The following is a 12418-nucleotide window of genomic DNA, read 5'->3' on the forward strand; positions in this document are numbered from 1 at the left end:
TCTGTATTAATCCCGTGAGGGGCCGCGGAGGTGCTGTGGCCAGACACCCTGTTGCTGTTTGTATTGGTCCAGCACCCAGCAGCCCCCGCGATGGACCCGACCCTGCTGCGCCAGGTACTGTACAAACATGAAAGCAAGACACTGTTCCTGTGGCGCAGAGCTCCCAGTCGCCGTGTGCAACGCAAATGTCGGCTGTGCCTGTTCTGCCCTTCACCTGCTTAGTGCTGCTGTACGGGACAACGCAAATAAAGTCGATTCCTGCTTCCCCTGGCCCTGGATCCCCACAGATGCTGTCTATGCTGCTGAGGGGATTGTCCTTGGGATGGTGGATGGTCCAGGGCGCTCAGGAACGGCCTTGGCCAGGCGTCCTGTCTCCTTGCCTTGACATGCGGGGAGAAGGGCTCTCTGAGCTGATCATTATTTCGACAGCCCTTAGATGTAGGACAGCTGCAAACCGTAGCCGCTGTGCATTAGCGGCGTCAATTGAGCTGTGCTGAGGGAACCGAAGGGAAGTGCAGCTGGGCTTGTCACACGAATGGCTTTCAGAAAGCGCATTGATATTTTTAATGGGGGTACGAACCAAGCCTGCAAGCACTGTCAGGAAATGGAGTTTTAATAATAACCCTTCTCCTGGTGGCTGGAAAGGAGCTGCCGAGGGACTGGCAGTGGCAGATAATTGTGTTATTCGAGTCGTGTTGAACGCAGGAGGCCAGTCTGTGCCCTAATCCCTGGGCAGGAGTTACAGACCGGGAAACCCACCCCAGGAGCTGGCCAGCACCTGTTACGTTTGCCAGTCCGGTTATGTGGTGCCAGGGCAGCAAGGAGGGGTGGGCGGCTGGGTGAGAAGCGACTGCGCTGACAGGCCGCAATGAGAGGGTGACGGTGTAAGTAACACGGAGAGGAAAAGCCGTCCCAATAACTGACCCGTCTCACGAGGGAGGGAGAGGGGAGGCAGCTGTGCTGGAAGGCAGGACCTGGATGTGCGGTTCACTGGTTAGTTCCCAGCTCTCCTGCCTTCTTTCCAAAGCAGGGGCAGGTAAACCCCCAAGCTGGCCTTTCAAGTCCATTCCTTCTGGCTGCAGCTGGGCTAATCCTGCAATCAGGCCCCTGGCTGGTGAATTTGTTATGGGTGATGAAAGGATGTGGGCCCCCTTTACTTATTCCCCCTCCCGGACACCTTTCTGTTGTGCAGAAAAGGCCTCTTGGGTTTTGTTTGAGTACTCTGCTTAATTTGATTGATCCAGATCTTTTCTGCTCCTGTTTTTCCCCAGAAGAACCTGGTCTTGTGCACAGATGGCCCAGTGGAAACCCTGAGTGCAGAGCGGCCAAGCCCCATTTGTCCCAGTTAAACTTGGCTTCTAGCTTCTCTGGAGCAGCAATCACACCAGGCTGCCTGTGCATGGAGCCAGGAGGTGGATTTGATCAGCAGCAGGGTGAGTGGGGTTAACAGCAACTCCTGCAGGCGGACAAGGTTAATCCAGACCCCCCCCAGGTGAGAGTGGATGGATGAGGAGAGAGGAGGGGGGCACAGGGTGGGGTGATTGCATCAGGCAGATCAGTGGGCTGCATCCTGGCAAGGTGTAATGAGAGATCAGAAATGGGCACTCAGGGTGATACAGAGAAGGGTGATTTCCGTGACTGCAGTGTGAAGCTGGAGGATCCCCACTGACGCTGAAATCTGGGCTTGATCCACAGCAGGTTGTGTGTGTGTGTGAGGAGGGGGAAACAGGAGACTCAACCAGAGGGTGTAACAATCAAAGGAAAATGCGTAATTGAATGGAGATGGAAGGAGATGGGAGCAGAGGTGTTTCCTTTGCCCTCTGGGTCGCTGAGCTGTTAAGCTCCCTCCTATCAGACGACCTGCAACTTGGCTGTGATACTCCTGGCTTCCAGGAACCAGCTCTTGGTTATATCAGGACTCAAATGCATTGTCTTGCAACCATCTGTGTGCAGCTCCTGGGGGATACACTCCTTCAGCCAGGGCTGCCCGGCATGTCCATGCTTTCTTCAGAGTGGTGTGATGGTCCCTTTAGCCATAGATAGGGCTAGTTAGTTATAATGTGTCTATATTTGTTTCCAGTGTTTGCAAACAATGAGTAACTCGGTAATAACATTTTGCTCTATTCTGGCATCTTTCATCTGAAGCCCTCAAAGCTCTTTACAAACATGCAGTAATTCCAATAATAATAATACTTAAGAAATGATAATAAACATAATACTTTGTGTTTCTAATAATGCCTTCCAGCCAAGGATCTCAAAGCACACTCCAGCAGTAAAGGAATAAAGCCTGCCCTTTCCCCCGGGGGCCAGGTGAGTGCTCTCACCTGAAGAAGAAACAGTGACCAGGGGAACATTTCAGAAGTGGCTAGTGATCTCAGGTGTCCAACTTGTGACAATTTTGCCTCATTTTCAAAGGTGCTGAGTGATCACAATTCTAATGATGTTAATTGGAGCAGTGCCCCTCTGAAAATTAGCCCCAAGCAGAGAACCCCAAACTCAGAGGCCACTTTTGACTCAAGTGACTCCTGAAGGTGTCTGGGGCATAGCAAGGAGCAGAACTCAGGTCTCACTCTTAACCCCCAGCCAGAGGTATCTGCTATTTTCTTGTAACAATAAGAAATGTATCATCATCCCACCTTCTTCCCTTTCTGGAAGTTCTTAATGTGACACGTGTCACCACTGGTTAGCTATAGAGGCTTTCAGACACAGAGTATCTCTGCAAACACTTCAAAGAGGTCAAGAATCCAAGTCCCAAGATATTTCAAATTCAAGATACTTTATCGGTGTTTCAAGCCAGACAAAGGGTTATCGAGGCGTGATTGAGGTAGAAGCCTCAGGTCTGGGTCCCTGGTTGCTGTAGCAAGTATCTGGAAGCTGCTGGGGGTTATCTTCTGTCCATGATGGTGGCCAGGTGTTAAACTGTGAGATGCTCTTCCTATCAACTCTCTCCTTTCCCTGCAGGCCAAGCACAGGTTCTCCTCACTGCTTTTTAATGGGAAGTCTTTTATCCTTTCTGATCATTGGAGGAAATATTGTTTTTGTCGACCCCGGGACTCTGGAGTAGAAAAGTGACTCCGTTTCAATTTCTCCTCTGTCAAATTGGTTGCACAGTTGTTCCTGTCTGGGTTTGTGCTGTGCTGCAGGGAATGCAAGGGAGAAACAAATGTTTTCACAGGATGTCAGGAGAGAAATAGAGTGACACAAGGAACCTGGTGCAGGCAGGAGGAGAGGCAGAAGAGAAGGCTCTTGCATATGGCTTGGGAGATTGTTTTGGGAACTTGGGGCCAGAAGGGAAACCAATGTTACATGAAGAGAAGGGAGCCAAGAAAGTCGTCACGCTTAGCTGGAGCTAGTGCACCTATGGGTTGCAGAATAAAAAAGGCAGTTTTGAACTGGGAATGAAGTAGCCAAGGCAGGAGTTTGAGCATGAGGTTATTGAACGTGGCATGGCCTGTTGCGCTCAAACAGCTAAACCACATGCAGCCACCCAGGAGGGAGCCGTGGGTGCTGGCCACTGTGAGCTCCATCTCCAAGTCCTAACTTAGGCACAGCCTGCGTCACCCTCACTCACAGGTAGGTGACCCATGGTTATTAACCCATGGTTATTAACTGGACTGTGGGGTGTTATGGGGGCTGGGGTGGGGCTGCTGTAGGTATCTGGGGAGAGGGGGGTTATGGGGGCTGGAGTGGGGCTGCTGTAGGTGTCTGGGGAGGGGGGGTTATGGGGGCTGGAGTGGAGCTGCTGTAGGTGTCTGGGGGGTTATGGGGGCTGGAGTGGGGCTGCTGTAGGTGTCTGGGGAGAGGTGGGGGGTCATGGGGGCTGGCGTGGGGCTGCTGTAGGTGTCTGGGGGGGGGTCCTGCTGGGGAATGGGTGGCTCTGGGGGAGCTGGCTGGAGGTGCACGGGGAGTGCAGGGGGTCCTGCTGGGGAATGGGTGGCCCTGGGGGAGCTGCCTGGAAGTGCATGGGGGAGTGGGGGGGTCCTGCTGGGGAATGGGCGGCTCTGGGGGAGCTGGCTGGAGGTGCATGGGGAGTGGGGGGGTCCTGCTGGGGAATGGGGGGCTCCGGGGGAGCTGGCTGGAGGTGCACGGGGAGTGGGGGGCTCTGGGGGAGCTGGCTGGAGGTGCATGGGGAGTGGGGGGTCCTGCTGGGGAATGGGGGGCTCTAGGGGAGCTGGCTGGAGGTGCATGGGGTGTGGGGGGTCCTGCTGGGGAATGGGGGGCTCCGGGGGAGCTGGCTGGAGGTGCACGGGGAGGGGGGGCTCTGGGGGAGCTGGCTGGAGGTGCATGGGGAGTGGGGGGGTCCTGCTGGGGAATGGGGGGCTCCGGGGGAGCTGGCTGGAGGTTCATGGGGAGTGGGGGGGGTCCTGCTGGGGAATGGGGGGCTCCGGGGGAGCTGGCTGGAGGTGCACGGGGAGTAGGGGGCTCCGGGGGAGCTGGCTGGAGGTGCATGGGGAGTGGGGGGTCCTGCTGGGGAATGGGGGGCTCCGGGGGAGCTGGCTGGAGGTGCACGGGGAGGGGGGGCTCCGGGGGAGCTGGCTGGAGGTGCACAGGGATGTTCCTAGGGGACTGAACAGGCCCCAGCTTCTAGCCCTGACCTCCCCGCCCCCCAGACTTTCCCCTGCTCCCGCCCCTCCCCCTCTTCGCAGGCTCCTCCCTCACCTGCATGACCTCATCCAGGTGGGCGCCTCCCCACTTGCCTTAGGGACCCACCCTCCCCAGCCTCCCCCCCACCCTGACTGCCATCCCTGACGTCCAATCGCCTCCCAACTCCCCAGCCAGCAGCCAATCCGCGTCCGGCCCTTGTGCCCGGCCGCCCTCTGCTGGCGCGACGGCCAATGGGGAGGCGGTCAAGCTGACCAGGTGGCGGCGGAGACTCCGCCCCTGCCGGGGTGAGGGAAGGGCGACCGGGCCAATGAATGGGCGGCGCTGAGCGGGCGGGGCCTGTGTCCATGGGGACCGTAGGGGAGGGGCGGGGCTGGGCTGCGGGCTCTGCTCCGCCCGCCTTTTGTTCGCTGGGTGCGGGCGGGGCGGGCGCCAGTGCCGGGCAGCAGCGGGCGGAGCAGGGAGCGCGGCGCAGGTGAGGCTCGCGCGGGGGGGGGGCTGAGGGGGAGCCTCTCCCGGGTCCGGTCCGGTTCGGTTCGGTTCGGTTCGGTTCCGTGCCCCGGGGGGCGCAGCGGCCCCTGCTCCGAGCCCCGCCCCGGCGCCCAGCTGCTCGGAGGGGCCGCGCCCGGGGCTCCCGGCGGGGTCTGACACTAGCTAGGTTGGTGCAGGGGGCGGTGCTGCACCTGCCCGGCCCGTGCTCGGGCAGCCTCGGGGGCGCTGACCCCCCCCGGGGATCCCCCGGCCGCAGATGCGGCTCCAGCGCCTGGTGAACAAACCCCGCGGTCACCGCGGAGCGGGGCAGGTGATTGCCGAGGGCAGCCAACGTGTGGGGGGCTCGGAAACTCTCCCCGGCTCGGAAACTCTCCCCGGCTCGTTGGGGGGGCCTGGCTTCCCTGCCGGGGCATAGGGCTGACCCGCAGCGGGGAGCTGGTTTTCACGGAGAAATTGGAGCCTGGTGGGATCTGGGGGCGAGGAGCCGTTCACCTGCCCAGCCCTGTGCCGCGGCTCCGGACAGCTGCCCTGGGCGTCAAAGCGGAAAGGCGAAGACAAGTGGTAAACTGGAGCTGTCTTGGGTGTTCAGGCGTAATTGGCTGTCTTAGAATTCAGGAGATCTTGGTAGCAGCAATGCCGCTTGCTTTCCCCTCGAGTGGCAAGTTACAAAACCCCTGAGCAAGATGTTCTGCAAAGCCACTTCAACCGCTCCTTGAAATTAGACTGTTTTGTAGAGCTCATAATGGGGTTTCCTGCTCTCGTGCTTGGGTCTTGCTGGGGCTGTTGATTCCCTGGGAGCAAGTTCGCAAATTGTCTCCTTGCCTGGCCTTTGGCTGAGAGTACGGTCACTGCTCCCCCAATTGTTACGGGAGGGAGGCGCTGATAGTGTTCATTCAGCGCTCCATCTGCTAACATCAGATGGCAATTTCTTTCCGAGGCGTGGCCAACATGCACTTAAAATCATCCCTCTGTATAACTGACAGTGCTGTGGATCAACATGCAACCAGCTTTCAGGGTGAAGTTGCAGTGTGGCTGCTTATAAGTGTTTGACACATTCACTTTCTGAGGTTGCTGTAATCCTGTTTATGTATTGGTTATAAAATGATCACAACATGCTTTCTTGGTTAGCATGCAGTGATTCTGTGACTGATGTGTTGTTTCTTGCAAACACAGTAATTAGTGCAGGCAGGATTTGGGCATTCAGCTCCCAACACTTTGAGACCTTTGAAAGGAAGATCCTGTACAAGTGAACAGTGTTGACTCTTTTTAATTAAATTGCCTGGTTGAAGTCCCTGCAGTCACATGGTTTGTAGTGGTAGAGACTTGATTTGCAAGCAAGTTGACACCTAGATTGCAGGTTAAAATTGTTTGCCATGCAGTTGGCAACGTAGATTTGGCCTATGCTTGAAAAATCTATTGCCATATCTAGGCAGGTTGGGACCTGAAAAAACCACACCCCAGTGTAGATACTGTACAGCTATGTGGATGGAAATAGTTCTGGGAGGAGGTGGTCCTCCACTGACAGCAATGCTCCTTCAAGGAGGCTGTGTCTACACTGCAGGGCTATGCTGCCATAGCTATGCTGGTCTAATCTCCTTGGTGTGCACACACCCTTGGTGTCCCGTGTTGGTTTTCAGAGCGCATGGTGATTGCACAGCCTTTGTCACACCCTTCAAAGCTGAGTTTGGGCCCTTATTAATAGGTTCTTACTAAATTCACTGTCCATTTTGGTAAATTTCACAGTCAGTTTTAAAATCCATGGTTTCAGATATTTCAGTCTTACATTTCATGGTGTTGTCACAAAGCATGGCTGTTTTAAAAAAGTATAAACATGTAAAGCCCTCAAGGCAGCATTTCTCAAACTGAGGGTCCCAACCCAAAAGGAGGTCACAAGGCTATTAAGGGAGGGAGGTTGCAATATTGTCACCCTTACTTCTGTGCTGCCTTCAGAGCTGGGTGGCCAGACAATGACAGCTTCTGGCTGGAAGCCCAGTTCTGAAGGCAGAAGTAAAGAAATACAGTAACTGTCTTCCTCTCCCCCCCCCCCCCCCCCCGGCCAGGTTTCACAGGGGAGACCAGATTTCATGGTCTGTGACACATTTTTCACAGCTGTGAATTTGGTAGGGCCCTATTTATAAGAGCTTGAGCCTGTTCGTTACACTCTGCAGCATGTTGAGGTAAAGTAACTTTAGAGCCCAAAATCTTGTGTGTTCTCATCTTATCGCGGGGAACTGTCCTTGGAGTTAGTAGTTGAGTATGGAAGTACGCAGAACTTTGAGTGTGAGGATAAAGAGTGAAGGAATACACCCACTCCTCAGATCTGAGTTGAAGGTAAAAATGGAGGATACCAGTCTGCAAAAGGAAGGAATCCATGGGGTAAAATTAGAAGCATGTTCAGTCTGCCATGCTTTGGGGGAACCCTGGCACTGGTAGGGGAGAGGGTGTTCTAATTGCATTTGCTGCAAACCTAATTAATTAAGCTAATCATTTAGCTAAGATGAAAGGACAGTACCAAAGTGTTGCTGGGAGTTGCCTGGGGGAAAAAAGCTCTTGTATAAGGAACCTGAAAAGAGAGTCTCAGTAGAAAATTGCTGCTATAAAATCACTGTGAACATGTATGTGTAAACGCCCTGATGTACTTTGCTTTCAGCAGGGAGGGTGCATATTTAACTATATGTAAATACAGTGAGAGCTGCATGAAGGGGAGTCCCCACAGCGTGCTTGGTGCTGTCCATAACAACAGAATATAGACCTGATTGTGCTTTGTAAAAGTCTGAGGCCTTGTCTGCTCTTGAAATGCTACAGTTGTGCTGCTATATAGTTCCTCAGTGTGAGGACTCACAGGAGGGGTTCTCCCATCCATGTAGTTAATCCACCACTGGGGGTGATGGGCTATTAGGCTGGTTTACCTGCATTTCTCAGGGGAGTGGATTTTTCACACCACACCTGGCCTCAGACTGTTCTATTGGCGTGAAGTAACTGAACACAAAGCATTGTCTCTGCACTATCCATCCTGGGCTGATGTCCGCCCCAGTGCGGAAAACTGAGCGAGTATCAGGCATGGAAAAAGTGGCTGGTGGGAATCTTGAAGTAGGTGTGATGCTGTACTGTTGATTTAAACCCTCTATTCTCAGAGAACATTATAGCAAAGCCTGCTTAGAACCGAACTGCAGAAAATACAAGATGCATGTGAAAGATGAAACTTCTTGTGCTTGTGGTTTTCTTGGGTAGAAATTAAAAGTTTAGGAAGAGCAAAAGAAATAAAAACATCTTTTCACAATAATACCAAATGCTCTGAAATCGGCCAGTGTCCCAGTGTTCTGCAGAGTATTTAAGATGCCCTTTTCTTCCAGGCCAATACATATGCTCAGTATGAAGCCTGGCAATGCTGACAATGTGCTGTTTATTTCCAGGATCTCAGTGTCCATGTTCTGAATTCTCAGGGAGGGCGGTGTTCACTGGGGTGTATTCCCAGCAGGCAGAACAGCATATTCCTCCACCGGGGTGGATGACAGCATTGTGAGAGTTTTGAAAGAGGAGGGGAGGCACTTAAGTGTGTTCAGTTGCTGGGGCTGTGTCTTGGGAACCTTCTGAAATGAGTCATTCTGATCTCTGCCTGAAGGGAAACAAAGTGCCCCCTTGTGTGTTAGCTCCCTGGGTCTCTAAAAATATGTTGGGGGTGACGTCAGTGAGCACTCTGAGCTCGCGGGTCAGGTGTTAGTGCATTCAGGGCGACTTTCAAGTCAAGCATTAACAACTCTGGCTGTGCCAGTCCCAGTTAGAAAGCAAGGAATGTCAGTTTGAAATGTGAAGTAGCAGGTTATGTGTCTTGCCCACGCTACACCTGCGCCTGATTAAAGTAGACATGTCCTGGCAGGGTAGTGACTCCTGGGTTCTGTTCTGTTCTTCTAATATAGACTCTCTCTGTGTGGCCTTGAGTGAGTCACTCCATGCATCTGATGAAGTGGGCTCTAGCCCACGCAAGCTTATGCCCAAATAAATTTTAGTCTCTAAGGTGCCACAGGGACTCCTCGTTTTTTGTTCGCCTGTGTCTGTTACCCCATCTGCAAAATGGGGATACTGATGCTCAGCCGGCTTTTCTGGAGCACGGTAAGAGCTTCATCAAACCACTGTCTTGTCTCCAGGCGCACCGGTACTGGGGCAGGCGAGGTTAGAGAAGAGCAGAGGGAATAAGGAGAAGCTGGAAGGAGATGTTAGGGGCACGATCCTACTCACATGTGTTCTTCTGTACTGGAATCCCCTTGAAAGTCCCACAAGCAAGCACTTGTTTGCAAACTGGAGTTCCCCCGACATCCGGTAGTAGCTACAGATGCCCGCGAGCCCTTGAGTTCCTATGGTGTGTGCCCCAAGCAGTAGCAGGCTCTCTGGGCAATGTGTGACCCTTTTCTTTTCAAATACTTGGACCTGTAGCCAGTCAAATCTGACCCTCATTTCTCCTGCCTCTCTAACTACAAAACAAAGGTTCTCTCCTGCCAGCTGCTGTAACAGGTGGATCTCTGCACCTAGATGGGCTTTGTGCCGAGCATTGACTTTTCCGTCCCCTGCCAACACTGGATCCCTTCCACATGCAGTTGAATGAAGCTGGTCAGTGTTTCTCTGCACCATCTTTCTCTGAAATCCTTCCCTTCCTAGGGGCACTGCCTCTCGAGAGGCATTGATGCTAAAGCTGAAGTGGTTTTGTCCATGTGTACGTGACATAAGCTCTTCTTGAAACAAAACCTTTGCTTAAGCTATGAAGGCTCCATAGTGCTGCTACTTGTAGCTAATTCCTGCATTGCAGTGTTAAGAGCCGGTTGTAGATCCAGCAAACCCACCACTGTGCCTTGGCGCAACTGGCACCCTGCTTCTCTGGTATTTGTGCTACTTGTTCTCCTAGAGTAGTGAACCCATAGCAGGCACGGTCCTTCCACCGGCTAGTGAAAGCCCCATGTCCCAGCTTGGAGGTGAAGTTCAGAACCCAGCAATGATGCTGTTTGGTTCTTTTACCATTGGAGATGGTAACTCTGAGGGCATAAAATGGCCTTGTTATAGTCTGACTCTGCTGTAATGAACCAGAAAAAGAAGTCTGTCTGTCTGTCTCCAGCAGTTCTGCTGTCCAGCCTTTATTTCTCCACATCTGCCCTCTGAGTGTTGGTGTTAGCACTCTTCACTCCAGTATTTCAGCAGGTAGTCATCTGGGCACTCTCACTTGCCCTTGGGATTGGAGAATCTCTAGTTCTCTGTTCCCGTGTCTGTGAAGCGATGTGAGAATTTCCAGGGGGATTTAAAAACAACAATCTTCTCCTCAGTGATTGGATGGAGCCTTTGGTTTCCAGCTGTGTTCCTAAATGGAGGTGGCACGCTGTGGGGGTCCCAGCTGTTTGTAGCAGAGGCAGAAGACTCCAGTAGATCCGTTCATTCTTCAATCATGAGTTTGGAGAGGTTTAAAGGTCCATTTTCATGTCCTTTGTTAATGTTTATTGAAGTGGGCTATAAAAGTACAGAATACTCATTTAAACTGTCTTTGTACATCCTAAATCTGTAACTATTTATCAGCTTGGAAGAGTTCCTTAAAATGTCATGGAAATACCCATTGTGCTGCAAATTTGGCTTCAGTGGGTTTGGCCATTAAGCTATAGGAATGCAAAACCTTGTTGTTTAAAATGGCTTTTTTTTGTGCTTTGCAATTCACAATTGTCTTACGTTTTTTAGGTGGCTGCGAACAAATTGCTTGGGCCATTTTGGGGGAAACTTCGTTTAAAAAAGCAAGTTGAATTATGGCATGTAGTAACCTCCCCCTCTAAGGTTTGCCAGAGAGTCTCTGGAAAACAGCCACTGCGCAGCAGCCACTTTAGAACAATAGAATTTTATCTTCTATTGTCTCACAGACCCATGAGTGATGGGCGTATCCTCCCCCAGTCTTTCTTTCAAACAGGGCTATCAAAATAAACTCTATGTCTACACAGCCCTTGCAGCCAGCCTCCCAGCCCAGGGGAGGTGGGGACTGGGACGGGACGGACTTGAGCTAGTGGGCCTCGTGCTAGCGCTCCAAGAATAGCTGTGTGGACAGTGCTTTGAAATTGCAGCTCAGGCTCTGAAGCCCACCCCCTTCCCTAGCTTCAGAGCCCAGGCTCCAGCCTGAGCCGCAACTTCAAAATTCTTTCTCCACCGGTGTTTTCAGTGTGCTGGTGAGAGCCCTGCTAGCCCAAGTCTGCTGACTCGATGGCTTCCAGGGGCTCCATAGAGAGACCCTAGTGAACAGTCAGGATTGACGAGGCCAGTGCTTAACCTCTCTGTGCTTTCCACCAGCAGTCCTCCAGAAGGAGGGCTGCGTGGCTATTGAAAACTTAACGGAGCAACTTCCTGAGTGGGGGGGTTGGTGCCATGGATAACGGGTGTCAGGAAGAACAGACACCCTCTGCCTACTCATGAGAACGGGGTATTGAAAGCTCCCAGTGTCACTGCAGACCTGGACCACGCCAGTGGTGAAGTGGGGAGAGTTTTAAGAGTTGCAGTTGCATTTCTGTGTGTCGTCCCCTCCCTGCTGGGTAGTGGTAAAAAGGATTTTAAAACAGACCTATTAAACGTGACAACACCTCTCCAAAGTAACTTGTGCCGTAAGTCCACTAAAGCAACCCCAGGCCAGTCTCGAAGAAGCAATCCTGCACACCTGAGGAAAAAGGCCACTTCCTTCAGAACTGGGAGGAGCGGAAACCCATTTATAGCATCGCTGTGTTGCTTAAATCGTGACTTGGACATGACCAACCCTGCTAGTGCAGAGCTGCATTTCCGGGCGCAAAAAAGCATCTTTTGGGGGAACACTTGGAGTAAGTTGAACACCTCACAAATCCATGGCCACTCCACACAGTTGAGAGGTTATAGCTGTGTCTCATGTTACAGCTTCCCCAGTGCTCAGCTTCCAGCTGGGAAGGTCAGTTGCGTCTACTGCCCCTGAAGCGGAGTCTCCTTCCTTAGAGTTGCAGACCTTGAACAGCTTCCCCTCTAATCCCAGGCAGTATTTATCCTTGGTAATGCTCAGTACAGTCCTAATTGCGTTAGCTGGCTCCCCCCCACAAGTCCATGATCAGGTTCAGGAGCTGGGGTCAGCAAGGTTTTAATGATTGTGAGGCTTTTCCAACTTTCAGTTTGGTCCTGTTGCTTCTGTAGTTTATCTCTAAGCCTGTGTTGTTCTTGTGCAGTGTAGGATTTGGCTTTTGACGACACTTCAGCTCTGGATCGGTTTCAGAAAACACTTGGGTCTTCCCTAGCACACTTATCAGAGCTCTTAAAGCACTCTGCAAAGGAAGGCATCCTCCTGTGGTAG

General features: G+C 52.5%; 1 protein-coding gene across 2 annotated transcripts in view; it reads left to right on the top strand.

Annotated features, from left to right (window-relative positions):
- Positions 1 to 5016: 5016 nt before the first annotated feature.
- Positions 5017 to 12418, top strand: part of JUP (junction plakoglobin) — a 52335-nt gene continuing 44933 nt past the window's right edge. Inside the window, exon 1 of one of the 2 annotated variants that reach the window (XM_030540880.1) lies at positions 5017 to 5077. The gene's annotated coding sequence lies outside the window, so the exon portion shown is untranslated. The remainder of the gene's footprint in view (positions 5078 to 12418) is intronic. The other variant, XM_030540881.1, reaches the window with a different exon arrangement.

This window comes from Gopherus evgoodei, chromosome 23 (genome assembly GCF_007399415.2).
Source record: "Gopherus evgoodei ecotype Sinaloan lineage chromosome 23, rGopEvg1_v1.p, whole genome shotgun sequence".
NCBI lineage: Eukaryota > Metazoa > Chordata > Testudines > Testudinidae > Gopherus > Gopherus evgoodei.